The sequence below is a fragment of the Ambystoma mexicanum genome, chromosome 9 (genome assembly GCF_040938575.1).
Source record: "Ambystoma mexicanum isolate Mex_15411 chromosome 9, UKY_AmexF1_1, whole genome shotgun sequence".
Taxonomy (NCBI): Eukaryota; Metazoa; Chordata; class Amphibia; order Caudata; family Ambystomatidae; genus Ambystoma; species Ambystoma mexicanum.
In genome coordinates this window covers 111,674,907-111,696,613 of record NC_090931.1, presented here as the reverse complement: position 1 = coordinate 111,696,613, position 21,707 = coordinate 111,674,907, and positions in this window count along the sequence as shown.

Here is a 21,707-nt window from a genome sequence, read left to right as displayed (position 1 = left end):
CTGCACACATATCCAGTGTACCCACACACCATATGACAAACTCTCGCTCTCTACTGACCTGAACTACGGTTCCCGAGGGCGTTCAACCTACCAGTGCTTTGAGGTCATACCAATGATACATAAGGCGCTATAAAAATGCCAAGTAACATAACATAACATGTGACACAATCTGGCAACATGACCACAATAAACACCATCCCCAAAGCACAAATTAACAAGAGGTAATTTACAATTGTGACAAAGAGGGTGACACACCAGAATATACACATCCAGACATGCAGCAACTAGCCATTCCATAACGATCAAGATAAATGCACATCTTACCTGTGCCCTTAGCATGCAGTTGACAGTCAAATTCCATGAAATAGCCATCATACCCTGACGGAAGGATTTGCAGACAATGAACAAAATAAACAGAGTGCAGCCAACACATCCATGCACCCAAAAGCTCAAGACCCACAGGTCCCCTGAGTGACATACAACACATGTAAACAACAACTCACAAGACAACCACCAACATGTGTCCCAGCACACATGCAGCAACACCTGCACACTGCATGCAAATCAAACACACAAAACACACACACTGACAAACAACAACAGCCCCCACACTGCTTGTCCCCCTGAATGACATGCAGCAAATGTGCATATCACATATCCCTATTCCCAAGACGATGACACATACACCACGCACGCATCAGTCACCATGCTGCATGAAAATGAGAAGACATCACATATGCAAATAATAGAAGCCCCAATAAAGCAGGGACACCCGTGGAAGACTATCAATGACTTGACAAGGCATGCATTCAACTTCGTAGTATTGGGAATGTGCAGTGACGACAGTCATGGGGGCCCATGATGCAAAGCACAAGAATGTAAGTACACAAATACTCACCTCTTGCACTCCAGGCAGAATCATGCTTGAGGAATGAATTCACAGAGACCAATGTCAGACTGGAAGGCTGGCCACCGAGGCAACTGCCATGGAAGACATAAGCAGACAAGACAAAGCGATGTGATACTGCAACCAAGGATAAACGCATGCTAAACGTAGGATGCAAAGTAAAAGAGCAAGGTCCATCCAGACTTCATTGTGACAGCATACAATTGGTCCAATTGTGCATTCAGTTGAATGCAGCAGCACCATGCACCCAGCTGCGGTCAACTGGAAGCTGCATTAACCATGGTGCATCATGCATGGGACATGACTGCAAAAACCACAACACTGCACAACGTAATGTGCCAGTACACAGCATAGCATCCCAAAAATGTGCATCGATGGTTCCATGGTTGTGGCTCGTAACTTGGGCTGCACACCATAATTGTGAAACCATACGCAAGAGAGTGTCATTCAGTGCACATGGTCAAAGTGCAATGAGACACACATCAGCACGACCATCAACACCTGTCACAGGCAACAAACAGCTGGCCCTGCCACACACTCTCAACCACACAACAATGGCCCACACAGTTGGAACTCCCACACTTTAGAATATGAAACCAGTGGCCCCACTAATCCATAGACACAACACCATGCCCAAACCTATCACCAGAATCACACCCTGTGAATCATGCACCCATGAAGTAGTACTGGGGCCCCACAAGACAAGTCAATCCAAAGTGAGCACACACAGTGCACGACTCCCAGACAAACACTACACAAGCGTCTGCAAATGCCCTTCACTTACCTGCACAGGGTACCCACGTGCCTTGCATACGATGCAACTCATCGGTAGACACATCCCCTAAATGCAATGAGATTAATATTAACAACAGAAAGAGCATGCACATCCATGACAACACATGAGTGGATCCTGAAAATATGCAGCAAGCACCCACTGCAGAAGCACCACAGGTTGCCAGAGGGAGACAGGACATAGATTGTGATCTGTCCATGAGTGTGGCGTACCACAACAGAGAGAGGGAGAGAGAATGACTGTGAGAGGGAGGGCCAAGTAAACACACATCAAGGAGTACACTGCCTGGATTGGAGATGGCCAATGACATGCACTACACCACAGTAGATGCGGCCATAGATGAAGTGACCGAGGGAGGTAACACAGTGACATGAGTACCACTTAAAAAAACATCCTGGCATGGTAGCATGCAAAGCACATATAAGCAAAGTTACACATGCAGCAAACATGGGGAACAATGACATATGCTCAACATGCAAGACAGTGCTCATGCTAACCCGCTGACTGCGCCGGCATGGTTTGAATCCCGCATCAAGGGCAACTCAAAAATAACATACCAACATCCATGCCAACATCTGTGCCTGGGATCTACAAAAGTATCCATTTAAAAATAAAATAAATTCCATCATGGACGGGGGTGGAGGTTGCACCCAGGAGAGGATGGAGGGGTTGTGTTCTCGTAATTTTCCAGAACTCCTGCAACTTGCACCTGCTCCAGTAGATTTAATTGGCTCATAGCCTCTTCATGCTCGGTCAGCTCCTCCTCCTCTGGTGACCACCCTCCAGTTGTCAGAGCAGAGGCTAGGTTGGCACCCAGCTTGGATTTGGTGTGATGGGTGAGATCATTCCAGTGCTTCACTACCTGTGCAGCGGTGTGATTATCAAACCACGGTGGTGAATGGTCACGTCGTCCATGAGGATCTTGAGTTCTTCATCATGGACGTTCTTCTTCCTCAACATGCCAGTGTCCTGTGCTGTGTCATGGGGTGCTGCCTGTTCTTGCTGTGCAGGCTTTGCCTTCTTGGCACAAAGTGTTGGTGCCAGCCCAGTGTGGCTGGGACCACTCTGTGGTCCATATACCGGATCACAAGTGGCCTGGGGTGTGGCATTATCCCCTGGGGGTGGGGCAGCTGCCTCCACAGCATGTCCCTTAGCCTTCAGGCTGGGTCAGCTGCTTCCACAGCACGTCCCAGAACACCTGGGGCTGGCAGAACTGCTTCTACAGCATGTCCCAGAACCCCAGGGGCTGGGACAGCTGCTTCCAAAGCACATCCCAGAACCCCTGGGGCTGGGACAGGTGCTTCCACAGCACGTCTGGAACCCCTGGGTCTGGGACAGCTTCTTCCACAGCATGTCCCTGATCCCGGCCTTGTCTGCCCCTTTTCCCTTTTGGAGCCTTTCCACTCACGTTCCAGGTGTAACGGAACTATGGTAATTGACCTGGGCAATTTGAGTGAGGGGGCAGTCTAAATGATGTAAGATGTAGTTCTGTGGTCCAGGAAGTCTCAATTATACCCCAGTTGTGGAAAATACAGTATGCATAACGCACAGGCACTTTAAAATAAAAATAAATGCATACGCGATACCAGGATAGCTTCCGAAATAAGAAAAAAGTGATACGGGATACACAGGGGCACCCTGCAACACAATAAATGCGTACACCAAACCCAGAAAGCTACCAGAAAGGTAGAAATAGTGTTATGAAATACACAGGGCACCCAGAGTTGAAAAGAATGCATACACGACTCACTGTTAGCCTCATTTGTGTGTTGGCAACTTTGATAGTTCACTTTTCAGCCAGTTCATCTCTCCATTGCAAGTCATGTATCGTGTATGCATGTGTGTTGTTGTTGCTGTGATGGTTGCAGCTGGAGGGATGCATATGTGCCTGACATGTGGGGGTGGGGCCATCAGATGGCTTGGTCAGCGCTGCATGTTTTCTTTTAATTTTAGCTGTGCAACATCACTGTGTGTTTGCCATCAGTGTGGTTGGGGTGGAGGGAGGTGGGCTCACTGTGGAGGTGTTCCATGGTCCCATTAATGGCACTTTTGTTTGTCATTGCTGTGTTAAACCCATATCATGCAGACATGCCCACCAGCATGTACAGTCACACACTGCTTTCTCTCATGTGTTCCACCACCTCTGACACTGGAACGCAGTAGTGAGCCATGTTTGTTCTTTCTGAGTGACAGCACAATTCTCTGGTCTCTGTGACTAATGCACTCTCTGACTGCCCTCCCATCACCGATGCATGGCCCTGTCATGTTATTGTTCCATGTCGGGTAATTTGCCACCCCTTCCACCCAGGTCACTGATGCTCAGGCGGTAATGTGCCTGACCATTGTTTGTGTACATTTCATAATTATTAGTAAGCTTACTTCTGTCATGGGCACACATTCACTTAGTGTGCTTTGATGCCTTGGCAATGTGCCATGGCCAACATGCACATGCCACTTGCCATTGCATTCACTTGTCACATGTGTATGGGGTGGGTTGGTTAAGGTCTTGAGGGGTGTGTCAGCAGATGTTCCAGTCCTGGATGTATCTTTGGTGCTTCATGTTGATCGTGTTTGCGGTGGGCATGTTGGTGTTCCACTTCATGGAGCTGGCAGAGCACGGAGGCTCAGGTAAGCTGCAGACATGCATTTGACTGGTATTGTGGGAGATTGTCAGGGGTGGGTGTCACAGTTGAGGGGGGCCAGGGGTGATGTCAAGTCTGAAGGGGGCTGGAGGGTGGTGTCCAATGTGGATGGGGCTGCCTGGGGGGTGGGTCACATGTGAGGGGAGCTAGGGGGTGGTGTCCAGTCTGGAGGAGGGTGTGGAGGGGTCCAGTCTGAGGGCGCTGGGGGTGGTGTTCAATCTGGAAGGGGCTGCTTGGGGGATGTCACATGTGAGGGGGATTTGGGGTGGTGTCCAATCTGGAGTGGGATGCCTGGGGGTTGTTACATGTGAGGGGGGCTAAGGGGTGGTGTCCAGTCTGGAGGGGGCTGACTGGGGGTGGTGATCAGTCTGGAGGGGGGTGTGGAGGAGTCCAGTCTGAGGGCGCTGGGGGTGGTGTTCAGTCTGAAAGGGGCTGCTTGGGGGGTGTCACATGTGAGGGGGATTGGGGCGGTGTCCAGTCTGGAGGGGGATGCCTGGGGGTTGTTACATGTGAGGGGGGGCTAAGGGGTGGTGTCCAGTCTGGAGGGGGCTGGCTGGGAGTGGTGACCAGTCTGGAGGGGGCTGCCTGGTTGGGTGTCACATGTGAGGGGGGCTGGGAGGTGGTGTCCAGTCCGTAGGGGGCTGCCTGGGGGTAGTGTCCAGTCAGGAGGGTTCAGCCTGGGCTTGTGAGGGAGGGCCTGCATTTTCGCAGGGGTGCAGCTTGGGCTTGCGAGGTGAGATGAGCGATTTCACTGGGGTGCAGCCTAGCTTTGCGAGGGAGGGTCTGTGTTTTTACAAGGGTGCAATCTTGGCTTGCGAGGGGGAACCTGCTTTTCCGCTGGGGTGCAGCCTGGGCTTGCGAGGCAAGGTACGCAATTACGCTGGGGTGCAGTCTGTCTTTGCGAGGGAGGGCCTGTGCTTTCCCTGAGTTGCAGCCTGATATTGCAAGGTGAGGTGTGAAATTTCACTGGGGTGCAGCCTGTGCTTGCGGGGGAGGGCGCGCCTTCTCACAGGGGTACTGGATGGTGTTTCAGGGGTGGACGCGGAGGCTTGCGTCTGGTTTGGCCTTTAGCTTGCTTTTCAGTGTGTGGAGGCGTGTTGTGGGTGCTCCTCGTGCAGCTTGTTTTTACTTCTGTGGCTAGTAATGCGCCTTAGATGGATTTTACATGGATTTTTTTTCTGCGCCACGGCTCGTGCAGTGTCCTTTTCGGCGCGCGACTCGCGCCATTTCTGCTCCAGAGTCCATGGATCGGGCCCAGAATGTCAGAAAGAAGTTAATAGCAGCAGTTATCGACTGCTTTCTAAACATTCTGATTGGCTGAGAGGAGGTCAGTGATGATTTATATATGCACATCTTTTTGCAGCATAGAATAATGACATTCATTTGGACAAAAACAATGCCAGTACTGGCATAAAGAGGACCTTATTCTAAAAAACATGAGCATTTTGATGATTTCTCTTTGTTCAAATTAAAAATTGGAGGATCAAAGCATAGTCTGACAATTACTGGAGCAATGCAGACTTAGCAATGGGCGCAAGCCCAATGGTTGGAGAAATAGCATATCTAATATCTCATAGAGTGATGGATAATCAGGGGTTCCTATCAAGCACAGGTATATATATATATTATCATATGTCCTTCACACCAATTCATCAGAACCTGAACTTTTAAAACAACTCTGAGTGGCAAACAATCGGCAAAGTATCTAATTTGTGCTTGTTTTAATATACCTGACATATGTAAGAAGGCCGATGTCAAATCTTTTTAAAAAATCACAAATACTTTTCACTAAATAAAGGGAAGCTTTGCTAACATAAAAAAAAGGCTCTGGGGTCATGTATATTGTGAAGCGTATCAGAAAATGTAGTGGTAAAAGCTTTTACCGCCGCTTTTTCCAAGCTGCCTCATTCGCCTGCATTTATCAAGTGGAGTTGGAAAGGAGGAGAGGACATAACTATTTCCGTTGCACCAGACAAATGCGGCTGACTTACCGCCAGAATGGATTTTCATATTGGTGGTAGTGCTATGGACCCAGAGCAGTCCGCCTGAAAATACCACCTGGTAAAATAAAGCCAATTTCATAGGAATGCACTGTAAATGCCTCCAGCAATCGTTAATTGCAGGAGGCCTTTACACTTCTCCACCAGGGTATTGGTAAAGTGAAGAGCAAAGGGGATTGTGTAGTGGAAAAGTGACAAAATTGTAAAGAGGGAATGTTTTTCACTTAACTGCAAATGGAAATTATCTCCTCCGAGCAATTTACTGTTTAATTGAACAATTCAAACATAAATTGTGTATTTTACGAGTAATAAGTATGGAAATATGCCAGGACGCTACAGGGAAACTTAACTTATAGACATGGAGATCTAAGGACTCTAAACGGTTACTATAGGCTTATGTACATTCTTTATGTTGTTTTGAGGAGATATGAAATGGTTGTATATATGGTGTGGTTGTAAAACCATTCACTAGGTGTCGTCACTTCTCTGCAGGGGGCATACCTTTCCCATGAGGCTACGGAGGTGAGGCTGCTACCCAACATTCACCCTAGGTGTGGGCTAATGCGGGAGGAACTCATCGGGAGCGCCTCCCTTCCTGGGGATAAGGACGACCACCTTGGTAAAAGTCGGCACAAAACCCAGAACCCAACCCTCTCAAGCCCATCCCCATCCTTCCACCAACACCCCCTTGATAACACTACTATGTGTTATTTTAACTTGAGACCAGTTACTTCTACTGAGACAAAGAAGATTGATAACAATGCAAATAGTATGACTAACTTGCATGAACTAGCATGCATAACTAACTAGCATGAAAAAGATCACTCAAAGCATGAAGATTACCAGCAAGGTCAGTACTGAGACAAGGTGGCCCCCAGGAGCCATGTGGAATGGCACAGAGAAAGCACAGGAACGGTATAGGTATAGACTCCCATTGGGCGGGTCGTCCTGAGAAACACATACAAACTAACAAAGGACTTTGAGGAGGGGAACAGCATACCAGCACCAGTGACAATCCAACCTGGGAAGTTCAAAGGAGATGCAGAGGACGCAGTGGGAAAACCGAGAGCAGTCCGCGCCTAAAGATGAGAGGCCGAACACTGGAATTCTTAGCCCAGTTCTGTGGAGCTGGTCAAGGATGTGATGGAGCCTGGAAGATGGTGGCGTAACCTCTGGGAGGTGAACCGAGTGATCCTGTCACAGCACCTACACCGTCAGTGAAGAGACCAGGAAGAAGGCACGAAGAGAGAGAGCAGCAGAAGCCAGAGAAGCTTCTGCAGTCACACGGGACGACACAAGCACACAAGCAGAACCAGCCAAGAGTACTGGAGCCAGCAAAGGTAACGCCCATGTCACAGGGACCGGTAGTGGCTCGGAGGTGCAGGAGAGAGATAAACCATACAGGAACAGTGATAAGAACTATCTTCCTCATGACAGTAGTTGGGAAATGAGTCAACCAAGTGGGCCTAGAGAGAAGGGAGGAGAACCAAGGGTTAGGGACCCGAACCAAGGTTAAGTCTATATCAATATGAGTCATCTTCCTGATGGCAGTACCTGGCAATGGAGTGAACCAAGTGGCCCTAATAAAAGAAGAATAGAAGCCATGGTCTGAGACCCGAACCAAACTCAGGTATATCATCATACAAGTTATCCTCCTTGTGTCTGTAATTGGCAGGAGAGTGAACCAAGTGGGCCTGGCAAGAAGGGGGGAGCGAACAGGGTCTGGGACCCAAATAAGTAAAAGGAGAATATCGAAGGGAGGAACCCCCCGAACAGTGGTAAAGAAAAGACCACTGACAGGCTAAGGAGAGCCTAGGACTGTTGTGAAGGTTACTTAACAATGCAAGTGAAGGGTGTCATTCCCCCTGACATCAACTGGAACTTTGTTGAAACTAATATCCAGGGGAAGGGAGTCATTCCCCCTGGGTGCTTTTGGAACATTGTTGATACTAACATCCAGGGGAAGAGAGTCATTCACCCTGGAACTAGACACAAATATAATTTTGGTGAAACCATTATCCAGGGAAAGGTAGTCATTCCAGCTGGACCCAACTTGAACATTACCACAGAAGGCAGGGGAATTCAGTCATTCCTCATGACCACCCATGAAACTGTGTGTAAACCAAGACCAGGGAAAGGGAGTTATTCCCCTGTTCTCGATTGGATATCTGGAACTGTGCGTCAACCAAAACCATGGGAAGGGATTCATTCCCCCTGGCATTGATTGGAGTGCCCAAGAGGCTTTCCTTTATGACACCAGGAGAAGGGAGTAATTCTCCTGGTGAGAGAACTTTTCTTTTGGTTATTAATCTTTAGTTGTAGTATAAGGGACAGAAGTAGGGTTTTGACTGAGGACAGTGTTTTTTCAGTTTACGGACATTCTGACAGATCCTTTATCCTTTAGTTTGAAGCAGGGAATCCCCTCTTATTGTTAGGAATAGCTAGGTTTTTGAATTCAGTAAAAATCTTTATTAACCATTATGACACCTCCTGGTCAGTTGCCTTCTTCTGCATCCTTACAGCAGGCATGGTAATACACTTTCTATAACTTATAAATACTAATACTGCCTCTTACCTGTTTCCCCACTTACCTGAGTCTCTGGATCACAGAGGGTGTGCCGCTCTAGGGAAAGGACTTGATCAGGAAAGCCAATATTTATAATAAGTCCCCAAACACCTAGAAATAAACACTAGGTCAGTATAAATACACAACGGCGAGCATGGTCCACAGAATGGCCACCTACCTGGGGATCTCCATGCCACGACAACAATATTTTTTAGTTCATTGATAATGTCAATCTAACTTACAACCTTATAAGGCTATGATAACTCTTGTATAGGGTGTGCGACATGGAAGATCTGTTAAAATAAAATGTCCTTTACCCGCCTGAGTCATGCACAGAGCCTGTTGTGCCTCACCAAAATGGCATCCGTCATCTTGTGTAACACTTCAGTTGTCTCATCTGTTCCGTAGTGAATCCTTGTGGCGATCTGATAAGTACTAATTGCTATTGTAGTGTGCCACAGGACAGTCTCTCAACATGCTAACCTTGATCACTTCATATAGAAGGCACACACATATCAAGCTGATGGCTGCCTTCAACAAAATTCATTGAGGATCCACATAACTATATGTTCTATGAGATCCTCGTTTGAATACTAGAAAATGCCTTGCAGAAACATTTTGAAGTTATAGCCTCAATATTTCTTATGAGCTACTGTTGTTGTACGGAGGAGCCGAAGAAAGTGCTGATCCCTTAAGAAATTTCTTTCATACAACACAGGCTTGAAATAATGCTTTCAAAACTTGCTACAATCCTCTCTTCTATACAATTACTGGGCAAGCGATGTATTGCTATTTAAGAAGATTTCAGTCATTTAAAAATTATATTAAACTTTGCTCAGGCAGATTGGATGAAGCTGGAAAGCGTATTTCATTAGTGGAAGGCAGAAATGCTGGTCTTGAACAAATGCAATTGAGACTGAAATGGCCAGAAGCAAGATCTCCTGAATTGGAAGATCGCAACAGGCGAAATAATATTCACATTTATAGTATTCCAGAGACAGAAGAAGGAGATAATCCTATAGCATTTTTAGAATATTGGAGACTTGAGCCTCTTGGTCTCTCCCTAAGCCCTTCACTTGAACTGCAAAGAGAACACAGAACATCACTTTGGTTTGTTTCCACTAACCACTCACTGAGGCCTCTTATTGCCTTTTTTGGTCACCACCAGCAGGTTCAGCAAGTACTTTCTCATGCTAAAAAATAGTCTAGTATATATTGCAGGCCAAAGAATATATTTTCCCCCAGACTTTAACAAAAAGAGGCTAACATTTTTAGAAAAGGTTTTCTAGAAATAAGTCCTATACTCAAAAAACTTGGTGTCAGAAAGGGTCTTATTCAGACAGCCAAAATGATAGTAACAATAGTGAACAGAAATTGTGGATTCGCAACTGGGTACCTGTGCTCTATTTATCACTTATTGAATTAAGATTGAAATAATGTGCACTGAAAAGTGTACGCAGCAGTCCAACTCCCGCCAACCTATCCACACAGATTGGTACTAGTACAATATTGGAATGAAATGAGGGATGGAATTGCGCGTTAACACCATTGAAGATCAACAACTACAATCAAAGTAAAGTATTTTAATGAAGTAGAACACAGCCGACATGTGTTTTGACACTCAGGTCGTCTTCAAGGCACGTGGGGATACAATTGGCAAAAGGACATAAGAATCCATGTAAAAATCTGCTGGATGATGCCAGAAAAAGTTGCATTCACGATTGAAATGGAAAACGCTGTAATGGCTCAGACTCAATATATCGCTCGTTCTATCGATAGACAGAAATGCGGGTCATCCAGTGGATTTTTACATGGATTCTCATGTCCTTTTGCCAATTGTATCCCCACATGCCTTGAAGACGACCTGAGTGTCGAAATGGTGTTAACGCGCAATTCCACCCCTCATTTCATTCCATGATAGTAACAATACCCAACAGCCCTACTAAAGAATTTCTTGAACCAGACGATCTCTTTCAAATTTGTTCAGTCATTGAAGCCTAATGCAATGAAAGTTACAGGAGCTGACCATCCCCCTACATTTAGTCATTATTTCTCTTCAGTAGCAGATAACACCTTTCCTAGCCATATATGGAGCAAGAATAAATCCATTAAATCTAGTCCTTTCCATAGTAGAGCAGAGCTTTCATCCTCCACAGGGAGTTTGGAGCATCAAGATAAATCCAGAGATGAATTGAGATATCCCATTAACAATACAGAGGTTACTCTTAATCAAATAAATTAATGATTATTCTTTAGTCATGCATGTAAGTACATTTTTATTTAACCTGTACTGGTAGATATTGTTCAGTTGACCTTATTTTGTCTAAACGCAAATTTTATAAAAGTTATTTTTAAAAAGAAATGTTGATTCTGGTCCCTGCAATCTAGGGGGTCTTGTAGCATCTGGTTCACCCATGATTTGCTATTAGTTTATTTAAATGTATGTGTATCTGTTTCATAACATAGTAACTTCAAATGTTTCCTATATACATCACAAAACCTGTTGACTCTCTTCCTTGTGTGGTACTTCCCAAATGTCAATAATGCTCATTTTTTCTATTTTCACTTGGAAAAAAGGTTCTGTATAATTCTTTATAATTATTTATTTTATAAACTGTATCTATGCTCGGTATTTACTATGGTTTCTAAGATTCGTCAAACTTTATTTATATTCATTAATATGCATCTAAACAAAGTCACTTGGAATGTTAAAGGCATTAATCACCCAGTTAAATGGCAAAAGATCTCTCTTGTGCTAAACTCAAATTAGATATGGCTTCAATTCAAGAGACTCATATAGAGTCTTCAGAGGAGAATCTCAAATTAAAGAGACAAAGGCTCAGGTATGTTTATTCCTCTTCTGCAATTCACAAAAAGAAAGGTGTTGCTATTTTAGTTGCCAACAAACTCAACTTCCGTAAGCTGATGGAAGACATTGAAAAGGAAGGCAGATATTATTGTGGCTTTGATTAATGAAATACCACTCGCAATTGTTAATGTAAATGGACCATCTGCTCCAAATCCTGCCTTTTAAAATGTCTTCATAATAAAATTAGCTTCATTATCCTATGAAAGAATAGTTTTTTGTGGAGGCTTTAATCAAGTCTGTGATTTCACTATCATTTACAAATCTAACACAAATTTTATCAGCTCCAAAACCCATATAAGTTTTTTAATCTGCTTCAAGATATCAATCTAAAAGGTACTTGGTGCTTTGCAAACCTGAATCTTAATGATTATACTTTTTTCTAAAATCCTCATTTATCCTTATCTAGACTAGATGCAATTGTTGTCAATCCTGCACTAATACATGAATTAAAATCATCTTGTATTGGAGCCTTGACTATTACTGACCATGCCCCAGTCATTACTGCTCTTGATTGGCACTCTTCCAGTGCTAACGCTAACAGTTGGACATTTTATACTTTCCTATTAAAAGACCAAATGTTTATGCAGAGTGTTTTTGAGTTTACATCAGAATTTCTCACATTTAAAATGTCATCACATATATCTAAACATAATCACTGGGATACGTAAGAAACCACATTGCAGGGTCATACTATCAAAAATGTATTGACTCAAAAAAAGAATGCTGATAAAAATTCTGCACAACTGCTTGAGTCAATCAAATATTTAGAAACAGCTTTTCAAAATATCCCACTAAAAATGTATTAAGGAAACTTGCTGCTAAATGTATTACATATTAGAATTAGTGTACAGAATAAGCCTGCAACCTCTTATTACATACCAGGACTAAGTATTATGGAGGCTCTAATAAATCAGGTAAGTTATTAGCCTCCTGCCTGAAAAATAAAAAATACAATCATATTCATAAGTAGAGAAGATGGGACTGTTCTCAAATATAAAACAGATATTATGAAAGCTTTTCACAATTTGTATTCACAGTTATATAGTGTGGATTCTGATATTAACGAAGGTATTAATGTATATCTTTTGAAAATCATAAATCCTCAAGTATGTTCAACTGACCTAACTTCATTAGATCAACCCATAACTCTGGAAAAAATGCAAATTTCCATAGGTGATCTTAAGATTGGAAAAAGCTCCTGAGCCACATGAATAAACAATAGATAGCAATAGGTCTTTGTGTTAAATTATCTCCCTTCTGCTTCTTAAACTTTATTCTTAATTTTTATCTCGGGCTATGATTAGTGGATCATTTACTGAAGCAATGTTGATTTTATTTCCCAAACCTAATAAAGTTCCCTCTCTAATTAAAAATGACCATCCTATTTCACTTGTCAACTTGGATGCTAAAATCTACACAAAAAAGTTAACAATTAGGTTGTATAAATTAATGTGCTACTTAATTAATGTGAATCAAATTGGATTCATCAAAGGTTGTTATACTGCATCCAATACCCACATACTTTACAATGTACTAGCATATAAGAAGAACTCATTGGGTCCTTGTGTAGACAATAGTCAGGATGCTGAAAAAGCATCTGATCATGTTTATTTGCATTTCATGTTCAATGCTCTCAAGTGTCATGGTTTCAGTGATATTTTCATAAATCTGATTAAAACTCTGTATTCCAACCACTCCTCTCAAATTGTTATGAGTAGTCTTATTGCCTCATGTTTTTCTACTTTAAGAGGAACCCATTCAGTTGCCCTTCGCCTATATATACAAACTAGATAATGAAGACAGGGATCTTTATAATAGAATTACAAATGTAATTGTATCTGTTTTACCTGAATTGACCGAAAAACCCAAGACTACTCAATGAAGCTGCTAAGTTTTAAAACATACTTATCTCTAATGATAATACACTTTGTATTAGACGCCACTGTTGTGCTGGGAAAGAGATCTATCAATGTGTTACTCTAATATGAAATGAGAGAGGTTCTGGTTACAGAGTTTCAACACTTCAGTTTATGCTAATATATTCCAAAACATATCCTTTACTCTTAATCAGGCTTATTTTACTCCTATGCATGTATCCAGATTTCCTCCCAATTTGCAAAGTTCTTACTGGTTCTGTAAGCTACCTAATGCCGATTTGACACAATCTAAGTTTAAATCTACATTTATTTATACTTTCTGGAAAGAAATGTAGTCAACTATGTACAGAATATTTAAATTCACTGCACCTTGTATTATGGATAATTTAATTCTAGGTCATTATGGCTACTTTGATATCTCGAAAATAAGGTATCCTAAACTATTTCAACTTTTAATAGCCATAGGATGTCGTCTCATCTCCTCAAACTGGAAATATTCAGATAAGCTGTTGTTTGTTGCTTGGTGGAACTATATTTGTTATGTACATCGAATTGAAAAATGCTATGCATGCTCTATTACTCTATTAATAACATTGAAACATTCAACAACAAATGGAATTTATTTATAACAGATTTAAATTACCCAGAATGTAATTGAAATGTGTTAATCGTTTATCATTGAACTTGCTTTTTTATTCATATTCATTATGCAGTAATTGTATTATTTTTGACATATTGTTACCGACCCTAAACTTGTTTCTCTGTGTTTTTCTTGTTTTTTTTGTATAGTATGGTCCTTTGAGTATTTACACATAATATCTCTTAATACTTTCTGTTTGTGACACTGTCTGTCCAAAATAGATTGTTATAAAGTACAAATCAACTGGTTATACTCATGGATATCTTTGTTAACAAAGTATCTTTTATTTTCTTTGATAGACTTTTTTTCATTCAATTTGATATTCTTGTTTACATATCATTTATATACTACTTAATGAACTACTGGGCAATCTTAAAAGTTATTATATTACTTGTTTGACATACTGATATGGTAATTATAAAACTAAATACAAATTAATTGGGGAAAAAATAAATAAATATACAACACAATGACAGGCAGACAAAGAAATGCTGGCGTACATTTATTTAGTTATTGGTTGGAATACATAGATTTTGATTTTCTCTGTGTGCATCCCTCTCTCTCTCTCGCTCTCTCTCTCACTTTCGATCTCTCTCTTCCCTCTCTCTTTTTCTCTCTCCCCGCTCTCTCTCTCTCTCTCTCTCTCTCTCTCTCTCTCTCACTCTGTCTTACTCTATGTCTCAGTATCTCAGTGAGCGGGAGCCACGTTTCCAGATGTGAGTCTGCTAGAGACATCCCAGCCATTACTGACAGCAGTAAAAGACAATGGAATGAATGCAGCATTAACAAAGGCACACCCTAGTATTTTGAGACATACATTTCCATTGCATGTGCCTGCATGAATCTCACCAACCTACTCAGGGTGCATTCTATGTAATGGGGAAAAGCCAGAGGGAACGCAGCTAGATCCTGGTGGACTGTCAGGGTACTGATTAACTGTATAAAGGACCATAAGACTAGGCTGCATTGTCTACAATTGCTTTTTTAAAATTGCATTATTTGGTAACTATTAGAGTTTATTAAAATTGGAAGAAATGCATGGATTCTACAGCACTAACAGCCAACCACTGGCCAGCACACAAACTAAGGTATTGCATTGATGCTCACAAATGAAACAGATTGCTGGCTTTAATTAAAACGCAAGCCTTTCGAAGAAAAAAATACAATTTGGGATAGAAAATGATGTGTTCTCAGCAAAATGGTAATTTTTTTAAAAAAAGAAATGATTTATTTCTGCTAACCTTATAAACTGGTTCTAATGACCCCTTCCAGTACTTATTTTAGTAATCATAAGTATGTTGTTCTTCGGTTACTTAGCAAAGCACATTATCAAAACCTAAAATCACAATATAGATCAGTTTCTGATATATGGTTATCATGTCAAATGATGTGTTATTCTTCTATTGTACGCTTTCAAAGTACCCCGTAAGAAATGTAACGATACAAATAGCACCACTGTACATTCATGCCTGCTTTGCATAAATCAAAGAGCATTTTGGAAGCATAAGAATGATGACAAATCTTTACATTTGGCAAACAGGTCTGTGATAAAAAGGACAATACGAGAATCACTAACCTTCTATTGCACACAAACACCATCATCACTCTCGTCATGTCCAGAGTAGATTACGCCAATAGCCTATACCTGGGTATGCCTGAATGACTTCTAGAAAAACTACAATGCATACAAAATGCGGTGGCCAGATTGCTTCTCAAACTACCCTGAAGAGAAAACATCACACCTGTGCTAAAAACATTACATTGGCTACCAATAAAACAACAAATCAAATTCAAATCAACGTGCATCACGCACAGAGCAATCCACAACCAAGGCGCAGAGTTCCTGAGAGACAAGTTACGCTTACACTAACCAACAAGAACGCTCAGATCAAGCAACGACATCCGCCTGGAACCAAAACCATACAACAAAAGAAAACTCTGAGGATCTTCTTTCTCTCACCAGGCACCGAAAACTTGGAACGACTTACCAAAGAACATATGTATCACAATAAACCACCTACTATTCAGGAAACTGCTAAAATCATGGTGCTTGACTGCGTAACTAGAAGACAGTCCACAAGGGCACACACCTAGCTAAAACAATGATGAATGATACCGATCCCAGATCCCACCAAACAATCAACTTCAAACAGAATCTACGGAAGACATTCTACAACATACCAAACTACAAACTGAGAGATAGCTATGATAGGATGACACTAAAGACTGAATCCATAATCATACCAATACGGAAGGACAAGAACGATTCATCATTAGCACCCTGGCCCGAATGACACCCAAGCTCCAACAGACCGCCATCTAAATAGATAGCAAAGGGTATAGGGGGTGGCCAATCCACAGCACCAACACCATAGGGGTGGATAAAACATATCCAATCCCATTATACTAAGTACATTATAGTACAATTGGTGAGTGCCTTTTGCCATCAACCACACCAGATAGATGGTCAAGAAAGGAATGCAACAACTAAGCCTACCCACAGGAATGCTAGCTAAACAGAGCAAGATCTGCTAGAACCAGGACATACAACCCACTAACCAACTTCAAATCTCTGCATAACTAATTCACCTGAAAATCCACACAACAATCTCTCTCGCCCAGCAAACGCAAGCACTTCACCACACCGCAACAACAACAACAAACAAACAACACATAAACAGTACCAACAGCACACAAGGTCTCGCCCCGGTCCGATACTCACACCAAAGTTCAGCGGTGTCTCACTCTCCTACTCCCTCTTCGCCTGACTAACCTAACCCACCCGCCTTTTTGTTTTACAGATCCGCCTGAGCGCCTGTGGACCAACTCTGTTGGTGACGGTGCGCGATATAAATAACTTTAACATTTAACTGTGCTAAGTGTTGATTCATTTTTTACAACACACCCTAACATTAAGGTTTTTGTAACCATTTAACATATATACTCGTTCAGATAGTCTCAGCATTAGGATGTGAGAATAACATTAAAAGGAGGAATTGATTTACTGCAAGAGAGATAGTTGGTAACCAGCTGTCTGGGCTTTCTTTGCCTGAGGTGTCTTATTAGTTTAACTATTAGGTGGTGCTAAAGCGCCACCCATCAGCAAAACGATTGCATTAGGGAATAGCTAAAGAGAAATAGCATGTGAGGAGGGACACAACGCTTTCAGGTGTCTTTCGACTGTCTGCCCACTAACTGCCCATGGCCATGCTAATCCCTTTGGCCATTCCCACCCACTTCCTGCCCCTCCACACCAAAAACACACCCTCAAAGTAACTCTTTGAGATCGCTTTATTCAAGCCTTATGATCAAACGTTGTGCCTGAAGTGCCTGTCAGTGTTTTCTAAAAGCACCCTTCTGAGAGTGAAGGGCTTAATTGGAGCTGTGAACGTTCTATTGGTGTAATAAAAATGTCTTCACCAGGTCTGCTTTCAGCCACTTGATTTATAAGCACTATGTCTATAATTCACTGATGTCCTATTTAAAACAAGCAGTGGCAAAGCCAACATCTTTGGCTTGTGTACAAGTATTAGGCAATTGTGCAAATGTATTTCCCATGCCTACACAAAAGCCAAAACTTTTGGCATTGCCAATGCTTATTTTTAGAGTGCTGTTATCTTTGTTGCTGCATTTTGTGCATGCTTGTGGCAGGGCAGAAAATCTCAGGCACCAGTTATCGTGCATGCAGGAATACATTCAAATTATGCGCAGACAGTTCATGAGATGTGTCTGGTTGTGTTCATGATTGCTCCGTTTCCTCTTTGCTAATATAGATCATTGCTAGATATGGAGAGAAATGTGCAGTACAATTAGGCAGAACCTGGAATCCTGTGCCTGTCGACACTCCATGTGGAAAATCCAACATGGATGTCTGCCATGTTCAATTGCTGGAGATTGTTAATTAGGATCTCTGTGAACTTACCGAATGGAAAAGTCTGAGTCCCAAAAGTCTGTTGCCCTCCTCCCCATTTGTTCGCTTTTATATATGTGGGGGGAGACCTCTCACATCCCCTCCACCTTACCCCTATACATTTTTATTAACTTTATCCTATATATATATATATATAAATATATATATATATATGAACAAATAGGGGTCAGACTTTTGGGCTTCAGACTTTTTGCCCTCTGTCATTTTGTCCTATTCCGTTAATTAGTGCCACCAATGGAAACAATATGGCGCCCACCATGACAGCAAATCCCTATGGACGCTACCGACTCTTAACACACCTGCTAAAAGGTATACAAGACCGTAGGGATCCTGCCTCTCCACCCGCTTCAGAATTCTGGGTAGCGATGCATGCAAATACCTGGCACAGAGCCGTCCGTGAAATGTGGGGAGGAAATGTCCTGCCATGACTCCCTCTCCGTGCTGGAAATCTGTATCAAAATGATGAAGTTGCAGCAAGCTTCCTCCGCGTGTTTCCACACAACTGCACCATTGCATCCTCATTAAAATGTGGGTGTTAGTGCAAACCAACTGGTTCGGCCTATAGGCTGTTAGCACCATTCTGCCACAAATAGCTCAGGTCATCCCCACACCTGGCCCATCATACAGAGCTGCCATCTAGAAGGTTCTACTTCTTCCTATTGGACCTCTTCTCCACTATGGTGCTGTGGGGAAGCCAAGCAGTGATGTTTAGCGCTTTACAGATCCAAATACATCAATATAAATTAGCAGTAACTAAAAGTAGCTTCCAGGAATTTGTGGACAATCTATGGTTTATGTGCCCGAATCATGACGTTGGCAGAGGAAGCACTTTTGTGCTGCATGCCCCGTTAAGCTACATTGTTGCAGATTTGAGCCGGAAACGGCGCAGCTGATCTCCACAGCAAGTGGCCTCCTTGCATTGCTGACGACGCCACTCTGCAGAGATCCCAGGAAATCGAATCTAATTAGATCAGGCGCGGATTCCTCCGTTTCCATTCATAACCCCATTTGCAGAGACAGAAACCCAATGCCATCTGGTCGGAGACAGTCATAAACAGGGAGGGGACTGCTTTGCTTCCTGCTGGGCCCATTAACTCATGAAGGATGGAGCCTGCGGTTGAACTCGGTACTTGGGCAAGCGGCCATTTTGTTCACTGTACAGATTTTCAAATGCGCAGTATTACATTGGAACATTACCACTGGTCGTTAAACACACATAACACAAACCACAGTAGTTCCAGGGGCGCAGCGCCCGGGAGATGAGGCGCGTTGGACACGTAATAATGATGCGCTGTCATTCATATGTCAGCTGAATTCATGCGGCAGCTGTACGGTTAATGAGGGCGCCTGTAGACAGCAGAGGACACGCTCTGAAACGTATTGCCAGTGGTTCATCAGAGTCGCGAGGGATTCGTGGGTAGCTGGAGATGCACGACTCCTTTCAGGAGCCTGGGCTGCCTGTCCTGCTGCGTCCCTTAATTCTGTTGGCAGTGTGCTCTTCACAGAGCACAGACAAGCGCATGGTTATTATTCAGTGTTGTAGCAGAAAAAAACGAACAGAGGGGCAGAATTCCAGGGCTAAGCTTCATCCAAATTCCATCATACTTGGTCTTTATTCTCAGGGACAGAATCAGCAGAATTCAGGGGCCATATTGTATCAAAGTTCCATTATTTCTGGTTTTCATTCCTCAGGGACAGCAGAATTTAAGGGCCACACTGTGGTTCCATTTTTCCTTGCTTCTTTCTTCTGGGACAGAATCAGCAGAATTCAGGAGCCACACTGCATCAAAGTTCCATTATTCCTGGTATTCATTCCTCAGGGACAGCAGAATTCATGGGCCACACTGTGCCAAGGTTTAATTTTTCCTCGCTTCTTCTGGGAAAGAATCAGCATAATTCTGGGGCCACACTGTATCAAGGTTCCACTATTCCTTACTTCTTTCTTCTGGGACAGAATCCGCATAATTCATGGGCCACACCGTATAAAGATTCCATTATTCCTGATCTGCATTCCTCCAAATTCTGGTGCCGCCCTGTATCAAATTTCCATTATTCCATGTCGTCATTCCTTAGTGACCGAATCAACAGATTTCAGGGGCCATATTATATCAAGATTCCATTATTCCTGGTCTTCATTCCCTAGTAACCGAATCAGCCGAATTCAGAGGCCACACTGTATCAGTGTTCCATTATTCACTGTCCTCATTCCACATTGAATGACTGAGCGGAATTCAGAGGCCACACTGTATCAAGGCTCTATTAATCCTTGTCTACGTTCCTCAGTGACAGAATCAGCAGAATTCAGGGGAGAGACTGCATCAAGGTTCCATTATTCCTTGTTTTCATTCCCCAGGGACAGCAGAATTTAAGGGCCACACTGTGCCAAGGTTCAATTTTTCCTTAATACGTTCTTCTGGGACAGAATCAGCAGAATTCAGGGGCCACACTATATCAAGGGTCCACTATGCCTTACTTATTTCCTATGGGACAGAATCAGCAGAATTCATGGGCCACACTCTATAAAGATTCCATTATTCCATATCGTCATGGCTCCAGGATAGAATCAGCAGAATTCATGGGACACACTGTATGAAAGTTCCATTGTTCCATGTCGTCATTCCTTAGTGACCGAATCAACAGATTTCAAGGGCCACATCATATCAAGATTCCCTTATTCCTGGTCTTCATTCCCTAGTAACCGAATTAGCCGAATTCAGGTGCCACACTGTATCAGTGTTCCATTATTCACTGTCCTCATTCCACAGTGAATGACTGAGCGGAATTCAGAGGCCACACTGTATCAAGGTTCCATTAATCCTTGTCTACATTCCTCAGTGACAGAATCAGCAGAATTCAAGGGAGAGACTGTATCAAGAGTCCATTATTCTTGGTCTGCATTCCTTAGTGGCCGAATCAGCAGAATTCAGGGGCAAACTGTATTAAGGTTCCATTATTCCTGGTCTTAATTCCTTAGGAACTGACTTAGCAGAATGTAGGAGACACAATGGGCCTCATTACGGGTCCGGCGGTAATCGTGCCAGTGATGCCGGCCAATTGCCGCTGGACCCGTAAATATTTACTGGTGCCTGACTTGCTGGTAACACTGGGAGAGTACAACCCTGGCGGGCCGGGAAGTCAGGCGACAGTAAAATGTTGTTCCCATAGGACTCTATGGGAGTGGGGACCACAGAAACACTGGCAGCGGTAATAACAATGGCAGTGCTTCTGTGAAACTCTGCTGGTGGGTGCCGGTCTGCCCCGCAGAGTTGTAGGGTGCCGGTCCCCTGTTTCTGGGACGGCATGCTTGTAATGAGGCCCAATGTCTCAAAATTCCATTATTCCTGGACGTCATTGCTTAGTGACCTCATCAGCAGAATTCAGGGGCCACACTGTATCAAGATTCCATTATTACTGATCTTCATTCATTAGTGACCGAATCAGCAGAATTCAGAGGCCACACTATATCCAGTTTCTATTGTTCC